At 41.1% G+C, this 17,500-nt stretch overlaps 1 protein-coding gene across 5 annotated transcripts in view; it reads left to right on the forward strand.

Moving 5' to 3' along the window:
* The window catches only part of kcnh6a (potassium voltage-gated channel, subfamily H (eag-related), member 6a), a 57,686-nt gene that overhangs the window by 19,505 nt on the left and 20,681 nt on the right, over positions 1-17,500 (forward strand). The window lies entirely within an intron of this gene.

Here is a 17,500-nt window from a genome sequence, read left to right on the forward strand (position 1 = left end):
GGTAGATCGCCACCTCGATTCCCACAGCAAGCTGTAGCCAGAAGGCAAGTTAGTCAGGGTGATTTCTGGGCGGGAGGGATGGCGTACTCTCTCTGCCCTGTCAATCACAGTAGCCAATCATCTACGATGTCTATGAGCTCTGAGTGTGATGCAGCATGAGCGAAAAGATACGGTTGGCTGGCGTTGTATGTCCCACCCACTAGCTAACACAACAACTACCAACCAGGAAGCACATGTTAGACTTCACCCTCCCTGGTTGGTAGTTGTTGTGTTAGCTAGTGGGTGGGAAGACCAAATTGGTGAGAAAATGGGGGGGGTGATGAAATGATCTCAAATATTGCAATATATTAACAGTATTATTGTGGATGTTGTCAGATATCCATGATAATTTTGCTCTATGTTATATATATACATATACAAGTGAATCTATAGCGATATAACTGTTACTAACAATATTAAGTGGACATGTTGGAATAATGCAATTTTCAGCGACAAGTCTGTGATTCGCTCGTCACTTGATTCTGCTTGGCTTTGACTTGGGCTTCTGTTTTAGAGGTAGAGGTAGAGAGAGAGAGAGCGTACATAAATATACATGGCACAACAGGGCTCAGGTGTGCCACCTTAGTCATTACTCTACCCCCCAAACACCTTCATCCCAATGCAGACCCACGGTAAACCACACCTCCACCTTCTACACATATTTATAACACTGATTATTTTTGGTGGTAAAAAGTCAACCTCAGAAGCTGCAAGGATGTATTGAAGTATCGTGATATGATGTTTTAGATGTTTAATCCTATTGCAAGGATGTCCGTGTAAAGGAGTGATTTGGTAAATGTATGTGGGATTGAATGAGTCATGGAGTGAATTAAAATGTGATGATGTGGTGGGTGAATGGCTGATAAATGAGTTTTTATGAATAGATGATGGGCTGAAATGCTGGATGATGGAGTAAATGGTGGATTACTGAATGGATGATGGCATAATGGGTTGATTGGTGAATGGTTGATGGGTAACTGGTGGATTGGTGAATGAATGATGGGGTAATTGATATATTGGTGAAGGGATGATAGGGTAATTGATGTATTGGTGAATGGATGATGGGGTAATTGATGGGTTGTGTAAATGGAGTAACTGGTGGATTGGTGAATGGATGATGGGGTAATTGATGGGTTGTGTAAATGGAGTAACTGGTGGATTGGTGAATGGATGATGGGGTAATTGATGGGTTGTGTAAATGGAGTAACTGGTGGATTGGTGAATGGATGATGGGGTAAAATCGATGGATTGTGTGAATGGAGTAACTGGTGGATTGGTGAATGGATGATGGGGTAAAATCGATGGATTGTGTGAATGGAGTAACTGGTGGATTGGTGAATGGACGATGGGGTAAAATCGATGGATTGTGTGAATGGAGTAACTGGTGGATTGGTGAATGGATGGTGGGGTAAAATCGATGGATTGTGTGAATGGAGTAACTGGTGGATTGGTGAATGGATGATGGGGTAATTGATGGATTGTGTGAATGGAGTAACTGGTGGATTGGTGAATGGATGATGGGGTAATTGATGGGTTGTGTAAATGGAGTAACTGCTGGATTGGTGAATGGATGATGGGGTAAAATCGATGGGTTGTGTAAATGGAGTAACTGGTGGATTGGTGAATGGATGATGGGGTAAAATCGATGGATTGTGTGAATGGAGTAACTGGTGGATTGGTGAATGGATGATGGGGTAATTGATGGGTTGTGTAAATGGAGTAACTGGTGGATTGGTGAATGGATGATGGGGTAAAATCGATGGATTGTGTGAATGGAGTAACTGGTGGATTGGTGAATGGATGATGGGGTAAAATCGATGGATTGTGTGAATGGAGTAACTGGTGGATTGGTGAATGGATGATGGGGTAATTAATGTATTGGTGAAGGAATGATTGGGTAATTGATGGGTTGTGTAAATGGAGTAACTGGTATAATTTGTGAATGGATGATGGGGTAATTGCTGGATTGGTGAATGGATGATGGGGTAATTGATGGGTTGTGTGAATGGAGTAACTGGTGGATTGGTGAATGGATGATGGGGTAATTGATGGGTTGTGTAAATGGATAATGGAGTAACTGGCGGCTTGGTGAAGAGATTATGGGTAATTAGTGGAGTGGTGAATTGATAATGGGGAAACAGGTAGAATGACGAGGTACTTAGTGGATTGTGTGAATGGACGACGGGTAGATGGATTCTGTGAATGGATGAAAGGTTAAATGGTTGCTAATTGGTGGATCAGAATGGATGACGGAGTAAATAGATGCTAATTGGTGGAGCGTATGAATGAATAATGGGGTCAAAATGGTGGCAAGCTTGGCCTCTGTGGAAACGAGTGATGGAAAGGTCGACAACAGCATTATCCCCCAGAACCTCAAACGTCATCACTAAAAAGCAGCCAGTGCCCTATAAACAGCATTGTACAGAGATGCAGTCAGTATTGAACGTGTGTGTGTGAGTGTGTGTGTTTGTTTATGTTCACAATAATGACCTCAGACCCAGATCCTGCCAGTCCTGCCAGAGCTATCTGTGCATATCGGGTTTAGGAATATACAGGTCAATATTTTATAGCCGCTAAATTAAATTTGCTCGGGTCAGTCACGGTGTTGGGGAACGAAGCCGCTGTGACATATCTGTGCTTTCAAGGCTGCAATATTAGTTTATTGTATTACGCTTTGTCTTGCTTGGGGTAATGGCTGAAAGAGTATGATGGAGAAACATAGAAAATGAAGCAGGGAGAATGTAAAGAGAGGGTGTATTTGTGACTCTCTCAATTGAAGGCACACAGGAGTCAGCTTGTCACCCTGCCAGTGGAAAAATCGATCGATCCAGCAAACTACAGCTCAATCGGTGCTGCGTATTTAAGTCTAAACTCGGTGTGCATGTGGTATACAACGTGTCGCCATTTTCACAGTGTGTGAGACCAAGACGTTATATCATTAAATGTCCTGTCTGCTATCCCTCTGCCACTCATAAACAATACATTCACAGAGCAAGCATGGGGCAGCGTACAACCTGCCCCAGTGGGACAACAAGTCTGTTAGCACTTGCTGTAGTTCTCATTTTTAACCACTAGACGCAATAATAACTCTACGGCACTAATAATAATAAGAACTAATTTGGCACTACGCATGCTGCCCCATGACGTTCAGAGCTCCCCTCAAAAGAGGTATTTAGTATTTCAATGGAATTTAAAATGTATGGCGTGATAAAAGATTAACATGTCTTGATATAAATGGTTAGGTTCTGCCCCACCTGCCCCCTATGGATGAGCCACCACTGATAACAGAATGTAAAATCGTAAAAATCCAAGACGTGGGTTTCTAAAACTGTTTTAAAATTCATACTGGCGGCCTGAATATATTTCCGATTCCAGAAACGAATCCAGTCAGTTCTGTCCAAGGTCTTCCTGCTATAAATAGATCGCGCGCCCTTCACTGTCCTCATTTCATCTGTGGATATAAATTATGCAGAGCACCAGGGCCACCTTTTTTCGCACTTTCGGTTTGCAGCGAGGCTACGTAACGAGCCGTAAACGGATTAGGCACGAGTCGTTACGCGTGATAGTGCGGCGTAAGAAAAGAAAGACAGGGTAGTGAGAGAACCCTCTTACATTTCATTCCTTTATTGTTACAAACGAATATTAGGAATACCGAAGAACTGTTACTGGGAGTCCCGTTCAGACAAGCCACATTTAAACGAACAGGGTGCATGTTATTTGACTTCTTTTCACTATCCTAACACGCGGCACTCGCACAGTTAAGCAATAAAATGGACAGATTTGACCTTCAGACCTATAGAAAAGTCAGCTTTGTGTACCAATCTTCTGGATTTTCGAAGGTCGTATTTAAAGTTTCGGGATGTACATAAGACACGCAGGTGAGTGTGTGAACTGCCAATCACGTTACCTCTGCTTCTGCATGTCTGCGCAAAAGCATGCATCAAGAATAAACCAGGCTTCTCTGCTTAGCCTCGGGCCGTATCACACCTTCTTATCTTATCTTATCTTATCTTATCTTATCTTAGCCTACCTACTATAGAACTGGATGTAGTTTCCTTTGTTTTCAAGATTGCACAGAGGAGGAGTGTGTGTGTGTGTGTGTGTGAGAGAGAGAGAGAGAGAAATACACTGATGTAATGCCCACTGATGGGTGTAACTCCTTGTTTGATAATTGAACTTCGATTCAGCATGGTGTGAAAAAAATCTACATTGATCCCTGCTACTATCGATCCGTCTGTATTGTGTGTGTGTGTGTGTGTGTGTCTACGTGTAGCTCGGTTATCCATGCCTGCTGCACTGGGTTTTCAGCACAGGTTAGTGATGTATATTTCAAGGTTATAGCACGGTGGTTTTCAAACTAGGGGCCGCGGAACCCTTGGGGGCCACCAGGGGGCGCCCGGGGGGCCTCAACAATCTGGCCAGGCTTGACAAACTGTGTTGGAGCCACCAAGCCCATCCCTCCCACTAGTATGTTTTCTCTTTCTCACTCTCAGACAACCACACACACACACACACACACACACAATCAATTCCTAATGTAATGTAATGTAAAGATGTAAGATGTAATTATTAATAAAAAAAAGGGGGATATATTCAGAAGTCTGTATTTTGAACGTGTTTTAAAGACATCTTGCAAAAGGGCGGCCTCAGTCAAATGTTAATGCCGTTTGAGGGGCCTTGCCCTGGAAAAGTTTGGGAACCCCTGTTATAGCAAATCTCAATTAAAGGTTTTTTGTGTCTTGTCTGCGGTGTAAATGCACGCTTAGTCCGATCGGAAAGCAGGTCACGCAGTCATTGCACTTCGTTGTTTTTGACACGAAGATACTGGGTGAGAATGCTGTTTATATATTTGAATAAACAAACAAACTGACCTTTTTTTTTTGTTTTTGTTTTACATTTTATGGCATTTGGCAGACGCCCTTATCCAGAGCGTCTTATCTCATTTATACAGCTGAGCAGTTGAGGGTTAAGGGCCTCGCTCAAGGGCTGGGATTTGAACTCGCAACCTTCCGATCAGTACTCCGACGTCTTAACCACCGAGCTACCACTGACCCAAACAAATAAATAAATAAATAAATAAATAAATAAGCAAGCAAGGTATAAAACGTTGGGGTGCAGGGCTGGACGGTGTGTTGATATAATATCGATATGGTGACAAATTACATCACATTACACTTTTCTGAGATATCATGTATTCTTTTTTTTGAACTGTTTTCTTTTTAAATTAGTTTTAATTACTGACTGAAAGCAGCAGATGTGATTTTGTACGTAATCGTGTATGTATGTATGTACATACATTTAAAAATCTTGTTTTTTTTTATCTATAAAAATGAACATTAAACACTGCTATGTGTCGTGATACGTGTCATGTGATTATAGACGTGCCTTTGAGAATCGTGACATGACGTTTTTGTCATATCGCCCATCCCTACTTGGGTGTGCTGTTATAGGAAAATAATCAGTGACGGGACGGTGTGATGAGTTCCTCTTACCACTTCAGAGTCGTTTCATTTCCTGTAACAGCACGTTCTAAAGTGCTTTATTGTCTCAAACCAGAGTTGCTTGCTGATGATTTTACAGCCCCTCCCCCAAATATGTTCCAGTCGCGTTTAAACAATACGATTTTCCTTTGCTTTTACCCATCCTGAGATGTTTCTTGTAACGAAAAGCCTTTTTATAGACCGTCGATTTACTGACCCAGCTGATATTAATCTGCACAGATAGGGGGTGTAATTACTGACGGATTTCAGCTGCTTCCTTGCCTTACCTTGCCTTGGAGAACTGCTTTTTCTTAGCGTGTTCAGTACTTTTTTCCCGTGTCATTCATCTTTATTACACAATAACTTCATTTACGGACTTTAATGTTGTGAATTCTTTATGTTTGCGGATTTCTTGAGTTAATACCGACGTCTGGTGAAAATTTCACGTGAATATCCTCATTGGAAATATATTTACTGAAAAAAAACATTGATGCGTTGGATACTTATTTCCCCCCTGCTGTAAATGAGAACTACAACAGACTGCATGAGTGCACTGCGGAGTTATTCTGTAGTGTGTGTGTGTGTGTGTGTGTGTGTGTGTGTATTTGTGGGTTTCCGTTAAGAAGCGCAGGTGTGTGTTACATCACGTCTTCCCTTGTACGAGCGTGCTGATGGTAAAAGTGGGCGGAGAAACGGTTTCTTCTTTTGCTCTCTGTGACCTCTTCACTTTGAGTTGTGGATGCACGTGTGAGTGTGTGTGTGTGTGTGTGTGTGTGTGTGTGTGTGTGAGAGAGAGAGAGACAGCGTGAGGCTGTGCTGTATCAGCCCGTTCTGGTCTCCCAGCGCTCCTCACAGAAATGCCACCATGAGCCAGACGCGAAAACTTCAACCTGTAAGTAGAAATCGTGCAGCACTTCTACTGTGGTATTTTCCTTGGTCTGAAACGTCGTAGTAATCTTTGCTGGGTTTTTTAAAAAAAAAAATTTTAATTTAAGAGACTCTTAAATGTCTTCTCTGTCCGTCTCTTGTCTCTCCGTGGCGATTTGGGTGTCAAATCAGCCAGGAGCCAGATGTCGACGTGGTTGATTGACGTGTATAGATCACAGCTGCGGGCTGTAGTGAAGTAGGGTTCACGTCGAGTCAGAGATCTGTTACGAAGGATAGTTCTACGGAACAGACGTCAACGCAGAACACTTCGTTAGAGTCGAACACAACTTCAAAGTTTCCGTATCGAATTCCTAGTGTAATAAAGCTAACAGGAACGGAAATGAGCAGAACGTATTCTCTCTCTCTCTATTTTTTTTTTTACCAAGTTAAAAATTCCGTTTTTAAAACATACTCACTTTTGTGTCACTATAATGTTGCGCGTATACTGTTCTGGGAACTGGCTGGGGCGTGCTTTTTTTTCAGCTGAGGAATGAGCTGAAGGCCCTCTGTGATTGGATGAAATGAGTTTTGTCCACCTTCAGAGGTTCTCCGTTGTGCTCCTGAGTAAAAGATTAAAAGTACAAGCACTAACTAGTTTTCCTGTTGCAGTTACACTTACTGAATTTTAAGAACTCGCCGCCTTCATACTTGCAAAAGGTCTGTTTCGTGTGCCCGTCTTCTAGATTAGTAAATACTCTTCAGCATAAGATCAGGGTTTTCGATTTGAGACGCAGTTCATCACGACAATCACGATGACGGCGGAAAGTTTTAAGAAACACAGAGCTCGTCAGTGTGTTTAAAAACGGACAAATATCAGGGGGTTTTCTTCCCAGGACCCTTGGGTACCCCAATTGTTGTTATTGGTGTTGGAATTGTTGTTGATGTTATTGTTGTTGTTGGAATTGTTGTTGATGTTATTGTTGTTGGAATTGTTGTTATTGTTGTTGTTGGAATTGTTGTTGATGTTATTGTTGTTGTTGGAATTGTTGTTGATGTTATTGTAGTTGGAATTGTAGTTGGAATTGTTGAGATTATTGTTGTTGGAATTGTTGTTGAGATTATTGTTGTTGTTATTGTTGTTGTTGGAATTGTTGATGTTTTTGTTGTTGATGTTATTGTTAGAATTGTTATTGATGTTATTGGTTTTGTTGGAATTGTTGATATTGTTGTTGGAATTGTTGTTGATATTGTTGTTGGAATTGTTGTTGATATTGTTGTTGGAATTGTTGTTGATATTGTTGTTGGAATTGTTGTTGAGATTATTGTTGTTGTTGGAATTGTTGTTGATGTTATTGTTGTTGGAATTGTTGTTGTTGGAATTGTTGTTGATGTTATTGTTGTTATTGTTGTTGGAATTGTTGATGTTATTGTAGTTGGAATTGTTGTTATTGTTGGAATTGTTGTTGAGATTATTGTTGTTGTTATTGTTGTTGTTGGAATTGTTGATGTTATTGTAGTTGGAATTGTTGTTATTGTTGTTGGAATTGTTGAGATTATTGTTGTTGTTATTGTTGTTGTTGGAATTGTTGATGTTATTGTTGTTAAAATTGTTATTGATGTTATTGGTTTTGTTGGAATTGTTGTTGATATTTTTGTTGATGTTGTTGGAATTGTGTTATTGTTGTTGGAATTGTTGTTGAGATTATTGTTGTTGGAATTGTTGTTGTTATTTTTGTTGTTGGAATTGTTGTTGTTGTTATTGTTGTTGTTGGAATTGTTGTTGAGATTATTGTTGTTGGAATTGTTATTTTTGTTGTTGGAATTGTTGTTGATGTTATTGTTGTTGGAATTGTTGATGTTATTGGTTTTGTTGGAATAGTTGTTGTTGTTGTTGGAATTGTTGATGTTATTGGTTTTGTTGGAATAGTTGTTGATGTTATTGTTGTTGTTGGAATTGTTGTTGAGATTATTGTTGTTGGAATTGTTATTTTTGTTGTTGGAATTGTTGTTGATGTTATTGTTGTTGTTGGAATTGTTGATGTTATTGGTTTTGTTGGAATAGTTGTTGATGTTATTGTTGTTGTTGGAATTGTTGTTGAGATTATTGTTGTTGGAATTGTTGTTGTTATTTTTGTTGTTGGAATTGTTGTTGATGTTATTGTTGGAATTGTTGATGTTATTGGTTTTGTTGGAATAGTTGTTGATGTTATTGTTGTTGTTGGAATTGTTGATGTTATTGGTTTTGTTGGAATGGTTGTTGATGTTATTGTTGTTGTTGATGCTGAAAAAAAAGGATTTACTATTTGTCTTGGAAACCTGATGGTCAGAGACGCTTTGGCTCTGACATGCCATTTAGTAAATGTTGCTTTTAAATGTGCATAAGCTATGCAGTGAGTGTGTGAACAATGCCGGTCGCATTACCGCTGCTTGTGCACACCCACACACACACACACACACACACACACACACACACACGCAAAATCATCTGTCAAGAATAAACCAGGCTCCTCCGCTTGGCGTCCCACTAGACTGGTAAACCCGTGCAAGGAATATTCCTTTATTTTCTAGTCACTTATATTAATAATGTAGTAAAATATTAAAACGTTAGTGTTCCTATATTATAAATCTGGAATTTAAAATAAAATGTAGGGTGGTCGTACAGTAACGTCCATAGACTCGTAGGTCGTTTTCTCCAAAAGTTTGGAGACCCCTCTACCAGAGGTTTGTGGAGCACCTCTCCACCTCGGACCTCCTGATCCGGCCGAGCCGTTCGGCCGCACGGCACCACGGCCTCTTTCCTGTCCAAGTATGTCTCGCGGCGCTTTGATGTGCGTTTGCGTTGTGGAAATCGAACATCGCTCAGACGCACGAGGGGGCCAGTGTATACGATGCCATTCCTCTCAGAAGTTTCAGCGGGACATTTCAGTTTGGAACCTGACATGGATGTCGGGAACGGCGTGAGAAAACTCGTAGCGTAATAACAAATGACAGTTCTGTTCTCGATTCGTTCGTTTTTCAAATTCGCCTCAGGTCATGGTGCGGCAGCGTTCTCTTCCTGTTGCTCTGTGTGTGTATCTGTGTGTGTATCTGTGTGTGCATACAGGACATATCAGACCAGACTCACCATTATGAAACAGGGTGCTGGATTCTATCAGTCTGTGCGTGTGTGTGTGTGTGTGTGTGTGTGCATGGACACGAGACAGCTGGATGTGAGTCAATCAGCCGATAAGTAGACCTCAGTGTACAAGTGCGGTGTGTTTATATGTTTCTGTGTGTATCTGATTCTGAAATATAAAATGTCCATAATCTCGCTCCTTATTAACTTCAATACTTTTAAGGAATAAATCAGGACGTTGTTTGATGTTTAGAAAATTAATCGACGGAGGGACCCGAAGTTTGGCTGGTTAAATTTTAAAGCTGGTTGTAAATGGTCTGCACTTATATAGCGCTTTTATCCAAAGCGCTTTACATTGTGTCTCATTCACCCATACACACACACACACCAATGGGAGCAGAGCTGCCACGCAAGGCGCTAACTTGCCATCGGGAGCAACTTGGGGTTCAGCGTCTTGCCCAAGGACACTTCGGCATGTGGAGTCACGCGGGCTGGGAATCGAACCGCCGACCCTACGATTAGTGGACAACCCGCTCTACCACCTGAGACACAGCCACCCAACGTTAGCAGCCATAACTGCAACCAAACGGTTCCGATATCTGAGATCAGTCTTTCATTTACTTCTAGGACTAGGATTTACTCTTATGGTTTGGATCATTGTCTTGCTGCATAATGCAGTTACGCTTGAGTCTCAACTTACGGACTAAAGACCGGACATTCTCCTTTCGGGTTTTCTGGTAGAGAGCAGAATTCATGTTTCCCTCAATTATTGAAAGTTGCCCAGACCCTGAAGCAGCAGAGCATCCCCACACCATCACACTGCCACCACCATGCTTGATCGTAGGTATGATGTTCTTTTTTGTGGAATTCTGTGTTTGGTTTACGCCAGATGTAACGGGACTCCTGTCTTCCAAACAGTTCCACTTTCGACTCATCAGTCCACAGAACATTCTCCCAAAAGGTTTGAGGATCATCAATTCAGATGAGCCTTAATGTTCTTCTGGGTTAGCAGTGGTTTTCACCTTAAAGTTCTTCTGGGTTAGCAGTGGTCTTCACCTTAATGTTCTTCTGGGTTAGCAGTGGTTTTCACCTTAAAGTTCTTCTGGGTTAGCAGTGGTCTTCACCTTAATGTTCTTCTGGGTTAGCAGTGGTCTTCACCTTAAAGTTCTTCTGGGTTAGCAGTGGTCTTCACCTTAATGTTCTTCTGGGTTAGCAGGGGTTTTCACTTCACCACTCTTCCATAGATGCAATTTTCTCCCAGTGTCTTTCTGATAGTGGAGTCATGAACAGTGACCTTTATTGATGCAAGAGAGGCCTGTAGATCCTTTGATGTTGTCCTTGGCTCTTTTGTGACTTGCTGGATGAGTATTTACTGTGCTCTTGGAGGAATTTTGGAAGGTCGGCCACTTCTGGGAAGGTTCAGTACTGTGCCGAGTTTCTCCATTTGGAGATAACGGCTCTCGCTGTGGTCCTTTGGAGTCCCAGAGGCTTTGAAATAGCTTTGTATATCTACGCAGACTGATGTATTACAGTCACTTTCTTCCTCATCATTTCTGGAATTTCTTTCAACTTTACCTTAGTGTGTTACTGGGTAAGACCTTTTAACCAACTTCATGCTGTAGAAAAGTTCTATATAAGTGTTGATTTGACTGAACAGGGTTTGCAGTAATCAGACCTGGTTGTGTCTAGTCCAGCTGAACCCCAGTACGAATGCAGCTTCATGGATTTGGGGAATTAGTAACTACGGGGGCAAATACATTTTCACACAGGCCTGGTTGGCATTGGAGAATCTTTTAGCTTCAATAAATAACATTATCGTTTAAAATCAGTATTTTGTGTTTACTCGGGTTGCCTTTGATTTATCTTCGATTTTGTTTTCATTTCCGAAACGATTCAGTACGAGATCTACATAAAAAAACAGAAGAGATCAGCACTGTATGTTTCCATCCAAGTTGCGAATTTAATGCGAAAAATTGGAACATGGCATCAAACATTTGCGAATAAAACACCATTTCCATCCCATTGTGTCTTGTTGTGGATAAAAATGACATGAAATAAACATGAGGGAGACCTAGTATGAGTAATATGTAATTTTATTGATAATTCACAGGACTGGTGGGTGCGTAATCTTGAGGAGAGCGGTAGGGGGAAGAAAATGGGGTGTGTCCTGGGGACATGGGATAGTCAGCAAAGGTGAAATAAGGAGACCACTGAGAGTAGGGCGGACTGACAGGTGAGAAGAGGGAAGAATGGTCAGATTCAAATCCAGCCCCTCCAGTAAAGGAGAGAAGGAAAAATGACGACGGGCACCTAGACACACAGAAGCGGCGTTAGGCGGATATTGACGAATTGGATTCACACTTTACAGATCTTTTAAGAGTAATACACTATGGTTCATTAGTCAAAAAGTCAAAAAGAAGTATAAGAGCCGAGGAGTGCTAACACACACACACACTCTCGTACAGTCAAGGGCGGGCATGTAGACATAACACACACACACACACACACACTCTCTCTGTCTCTCTCTCTCTCACACACATAATATTATAACTTTATAAGAATAATAAAAAGGAGTATTTAGATATTATATGGGTAATATCTTATAATAATAAAATATATACTCTTTATAAAAATAAAGAGTAGTAGGATATGTCGGATAGTAGAAGGGTAATATAATGATATTATGACGTAGGAAGTACAGTAAACCATTTCGCAAGCAGTATAACTATATATAAAATAGAGATATAGAGCAAATATGAAAATAAATTATAAACTAGAAATACAGAAAAATGTAACTTACTCGTAATTCAGATGGTGAAGATTCTTGTCTCGCAAGGAAGGCCTTAATTTTAAGAGAAAACCATGAGGAGCCATTTATAAGGGTAGCTGAGTCAAGCTGCCCCCCCCCCCCCCCCCCGCGAGATAATAGTGAGACGAAGGTCACTCTAAATTGTTTTGTCTCTCCACTTTTGAATCTAATGGTAACTTGGAAAGCCCTTTTCCAAAACATAATGGTAAACTGGAAAGTCCTTTTCCAAAACATAATGGTAACTTGGAAAGCCCTTTTCCAAAACATAATGGTAATGTAGATGAGCTCTTTTTTAACCCTATTGGTATTGATATCATAGTCTTTTTGAAATATATCGGTTACCTACTGTGTAAATACAGTACAAATACTGGAGCTTGAGCTCCGGGTGTCAGATCACTTCTGAGAATTCTCATCGGTGTGGATCTCGTGTGGTGGAACGGAACCAATAAATCTGGACCCTTGCTTCTCCTCATTCACGGCTGGTGTCTTTTTTTCTATCTCCAACTGGGTTCGGAGATAGATGTGAGATGTTTTTGGGTAATAGGCTAAATTTGAGCCAGCAGTCTCTATACACATTTACCGAGAGGTTGTGTACGACAGAATAAAACGAAAACGTTGTTATTAGTATTGATTTCATTTGTGTGCCAAACAGTAAAGGGGAAGTCATCGAAGGTAGGAACTAAAGTTAAAGTAGGGAAGTGAAGAAACGTTGGCCACACACAATGCTGTAGTACTGCCCCGAGGAATCATTCCGTTTTACCGTGTCGCACCTGATTTGCATAGAATTGAGAAAATGTTGCATTCAGAACCTATAGGGTGGTGCTGTTTTACCAAATAGGAGCCCATCTTTATTTTCATGTCCACAATAACGACAGTGTTCATGTGCAATGTCATAATACATTATCAGAACACGCTCGCATTGGATCCGCGACGTCCGCGTCTAAATTTGGTTCTGACTCTATTTTAAAGTCGGCTGAACGTATTTCCTTCGTATTGTTCTCAGCTTTATATTCAGTGAAGTGTTAAGTGTTGTGTTGTTTTACAGCAGAGATGTGTTGCTCTGTGTGTGTGTGTGTGTGTGTGAGAGAGAGAGAGAGAGGTGTCACAAGTACAGAACATGTTGCACAGACCTGCTTTTCCCCGTCAGTGTTCTCATATCATTTGACAGTTTAAATGGTGCATGCCAAAGCCAAACGTTATTTCTGTAATGCAGAGATAAGATCTGAGAAAACGCCGATACCACGTCTGTCAACACACAGACGCATTGTGTTACGGCTTACAGTCTAGGGAACTTGCAGGAACTTTGACCTTTAATAAGCAAATTCGTTGGTTTTGGTAATAATCTGCATGTAAAAAAAAAAATTTAAAAAAAATTGTTTTATATATAACCCTGTCCAGGGTGTACCCCGCCTTGTGCCCGATGTTCCCTGGGATTGGCTCCAGGTTCCCCCGCGACCCTGAAGAAGGAGTAAGCGGTAGAAGATGGATTGATGGGTGGATAGTTTTATATATAGAGCAAAACAGATTAGCATTCTGGGTTAAGATGTGGCTGTAATAGCTCCGTGTTGTGCTACTATAGGAAAATAATCAGTGACGTCGGGACGTGATGTGATGTGGTGCGGCCCGACATGAAGAGTTACCACCTCAGAGCTGATCAGTTTCCAATAACGGCATGTCCCAAAGCTTAGTCTTCATCTTATACCACAGAATTTTACCAACAATGACATTTTTTTTTATATTTACACATGGTACATTTTATCCATTTATAGTTACATTTATTATTACAAAAACAAGATCGTTTCCGTGTTTTCACTTAGCAGTTATAAACAACCATTTCCTCACCAGAATCTCTTTTATTTTTCTTCCTCCTGAAGTTAAGAAGACAAAAAAAAAAAAAATGCAGCTTTTTATTTTAGCAAGAATACAAAGCTTAGCTTTACCTCTGACTGCTACGAAGCACTGATACATTACGCAGATTTCGTGGCATCTAGGGTACATCGTTTGTGCACTACTTATCCCTTTGCATTCTGGGAATTAAGCGTGCCAGATTGTGTTTTTGGAGAGCTGAACAATATGGCAGAAAGTAGTGCACTATAAAGTGTATACACATGTATATGAATGGAAGTAAAAGATCTCTAATAGTGACGTCACGTTAAAGAGATCACATTCTGAAAGTTAGATACCAACTACAAACTAGACTCGACTTCATTTTGCTTTTTTTTTGGTACTATTTATATCTAAACACGCATAACGTCTTACTTGAAATGAAATTTAGCGCCTTGGTTTTGTACTAAGGGTGTGCAAACTTCTGCACTCGACCGAGTATTGATTAAGTAAGAGGGTTCGTTGTTAACTCAAGAGTAGCAAGCCTCCGATTGGACGTGTAATTATAAACTCTATAGAAGTTGTTTAATTTGTTACGTCTCGGCCACTAGGTGTCGGAGGCATTGTTGTATTTTCGGGTTGCCTTCGCATCCGTCCGAGATCCTCGTCAGCGTGATGTCTCAAGAACGTTCAAGAGTGGTACAAAGAATGTTTGTAGGGTTTATATGGAATTGATCCAAGCAGGGTCAAGGGCACAGCAAGGGCAAATGTCTGAAATGGTTTTTCTTCAGTAGCTTGATAGTACTTATACGTTCATGTTCAGGAACCCAAGACCGATTTTCTGGCTATATATATATATATATATATATACATGATTTTTCCCTCCATCCTTCCGTCAGTCTGTTCTTCAGTCGATCGGTAGGAAATTCTTGCTAGTGCAGTGTCTCACAAACAAGTGGTTAAATGTTGGATTTGTAAGGACTTGTCCTTGCTACTACCAGATGAATTGGTTTCATTCTGGAGTTGATCCAAACATGGTCAAGGTACACAATATGGATGAAAGTTTGTGGACATCCCATATGAGATTCAGTTCCCACTTTGCTGTTATAATAAGCTCCACTCTTCCAGGAAGGCTTTCCACTAGATTTTTTTGGGGCATGGCTGTGAGAATTTGTGATCATTCAGGCACACGAGCGTTTGTGAGATCAGGCACTGATGTTGGAGAGGAGGCCTGGGGTGCAGTTGGTGTTCATCCCCAAAGGTGTTCAGTAAGGTTGAGGTCAGGGTTCTGTGCAGGACACTCGAGTTCTTCTACTCCAACCGTAACACACCATGTCTTCATGGAGCTCGCTTTGTGCACAGGAGCATCGTCATGCTGGAACAGGGTTTGAGCCTCTTCGTTCCAGTGAAGGGAAATTCTACACGTTTGTGCGCAACAGATTGGGGAAGAACCTCATATGGGTGTGACGGTCAGGTGTACACATACTTTTGACCGTATAGTATATATCTTAAGAGTATTTTAGGCATAAAAATCAGTATCAAGAAGGACTAGACTTGGTAGGTGAAGGCATCCGTGTTGATGTTCATGTTATTGATGTTGAGATCTACTCGTTCCCTTTTTAAATCAGGTCTGTTGAGTTTTTTTTGTCACGCAACAATGAGGATGTACTTACAGCCATTAAAACAGCAGCTGTTGTTATTGGTAGCTGCTCTACCGTTGGTGTTATGCAAAGCAGCATGCAAAATCTTTCTCATTTGCCTATAGAGTTTGTCTCTGTCACTACTAATTCACTCTCATCTGAATTTAAATAAGTCTGAGCTTCTGGGGAAGGTCCCTGATGTTTCGACACACTCACTGACTATGTTTACATGGACAGCAGTAATCTGATTATTGACCTTACTCTAGTAAGATAATAATGTGATTAAGGTGTTTACATGAGTCGCTTTTAGAATACTCCTTTCATGTACTCGTTTTACATTATAGAACATAATTAGATTAACAGCCCGCGTCATTACGTCACCGCGCCACGCCGTCCGACGTCCCTCCAGAATTTCTCGCATCAACATACAGTTCGTCTTCGTTATGATACCGTATACAGTTTTGGGTGTTTTTATTTAATTTTTTTTTATGAACGCTTTAATTGCAGTTAATTATTTGTCATTCTGTACGTGCAAATAGACGACTGCTTGTATCACATATATCACATATCACATATTTTAGAGATATAAATTACATTATGGTGAGAAACACAGCACTCTTCATAGCAAAAGAGACATGGTGGTTTGATGGTTTAGGCTCTGGGTTACTGATCGGAAGATCAGGGGTTCAAGCCCCAGCACTGCCAAGCTGCCACTGTTGGGCCCCTGAGCAAGGCCCTTAACCCTCTCTGCTCCAGGGGGCGCTGTATCATGACCGACCCTGCACTCTGACCCAGCTTCCTAACATGCTGGAAGGTCGGGGGTTCAAGCCCCAGCACAACCAGGCTCTGGGTTATTGATCGGAAGGTCGGGGGTTCAAGCCCCAGCACTGCCAAGCTGCCACTGTTGGGCCCTTGAGCAAGGCCCTTAACCCTCTCTGCTCCAGGGGGCGCTGTATCATGGCTGACCCTGCACTCTGACCCCGGGGATATGTGAAAAAAAAAAGAATTTCACTGTGCTGTAATGTATATGTGACCAATAAAGACTCATTATCATTATTATGGTGAAATATTGGAAACTATTGGAACGGCGAGGCCAATTCATTAGTTTGTGCTATACACATTTGGGTTAGAGATCAAAAGATGGATACGAAAGTTTAGGATTTCAGCTTTTATTTCCAGGTGTCTACATAGATGTGTTCACTAGACGTGATAAACAACATAAAACATAAAACCTTTTGTATGAGACCACCCAATTTTTAGGTGAGCAAAAGTATAGGAACAGATAAGTCTTGAAGTAAACTAAAGTAAATAAGACTTAATATTCAGTTGCATGTCCCTTGCTTGTAATAACTGCAAGTATGGGTACACCAGTGGTTTCTTTCTTTTTCAGGACACTCCAAACTGTTGTATTGGCTGCGCCCGATGTTTGTGCAGTGCCTCTGACTGATTTTCCCTCTTTTCTCAGCTTGAAAATGGCTTGCTTTTCTCCCCTAGACAGCTCTCTGATCTTCACGTTGTCTTATCCTTTAACGACAAATGCAGTCTTCACAGGTGAAACTTTCAGTCTAACAGGACACACCTGGGTCACAAAAAACACCTGTCAGTCGTGTGTTCCAATATTTTTGCTCGCCTACAAATTGGGGGGGTCTGATACAAAATGTGTTATGTTGCATGTCGTTTAACACGTCTACATATAAATACCAGGGAATAACAAGCTGAAATTCTA

This window comes from Ictalurus furcatus, chromosome 2 (genome assembly GCF_023375685.1).
Source record: "Ictalurus furcatus strain D&B chromosome 2, Billie_1.0, whole genome shotgun sequence".
NCBI lineage: Eukaryota > Metazoa > Chordata > Actinopteri > Siluriformes > Ictaluridae > Ictalurus > Ictalurus furcatus.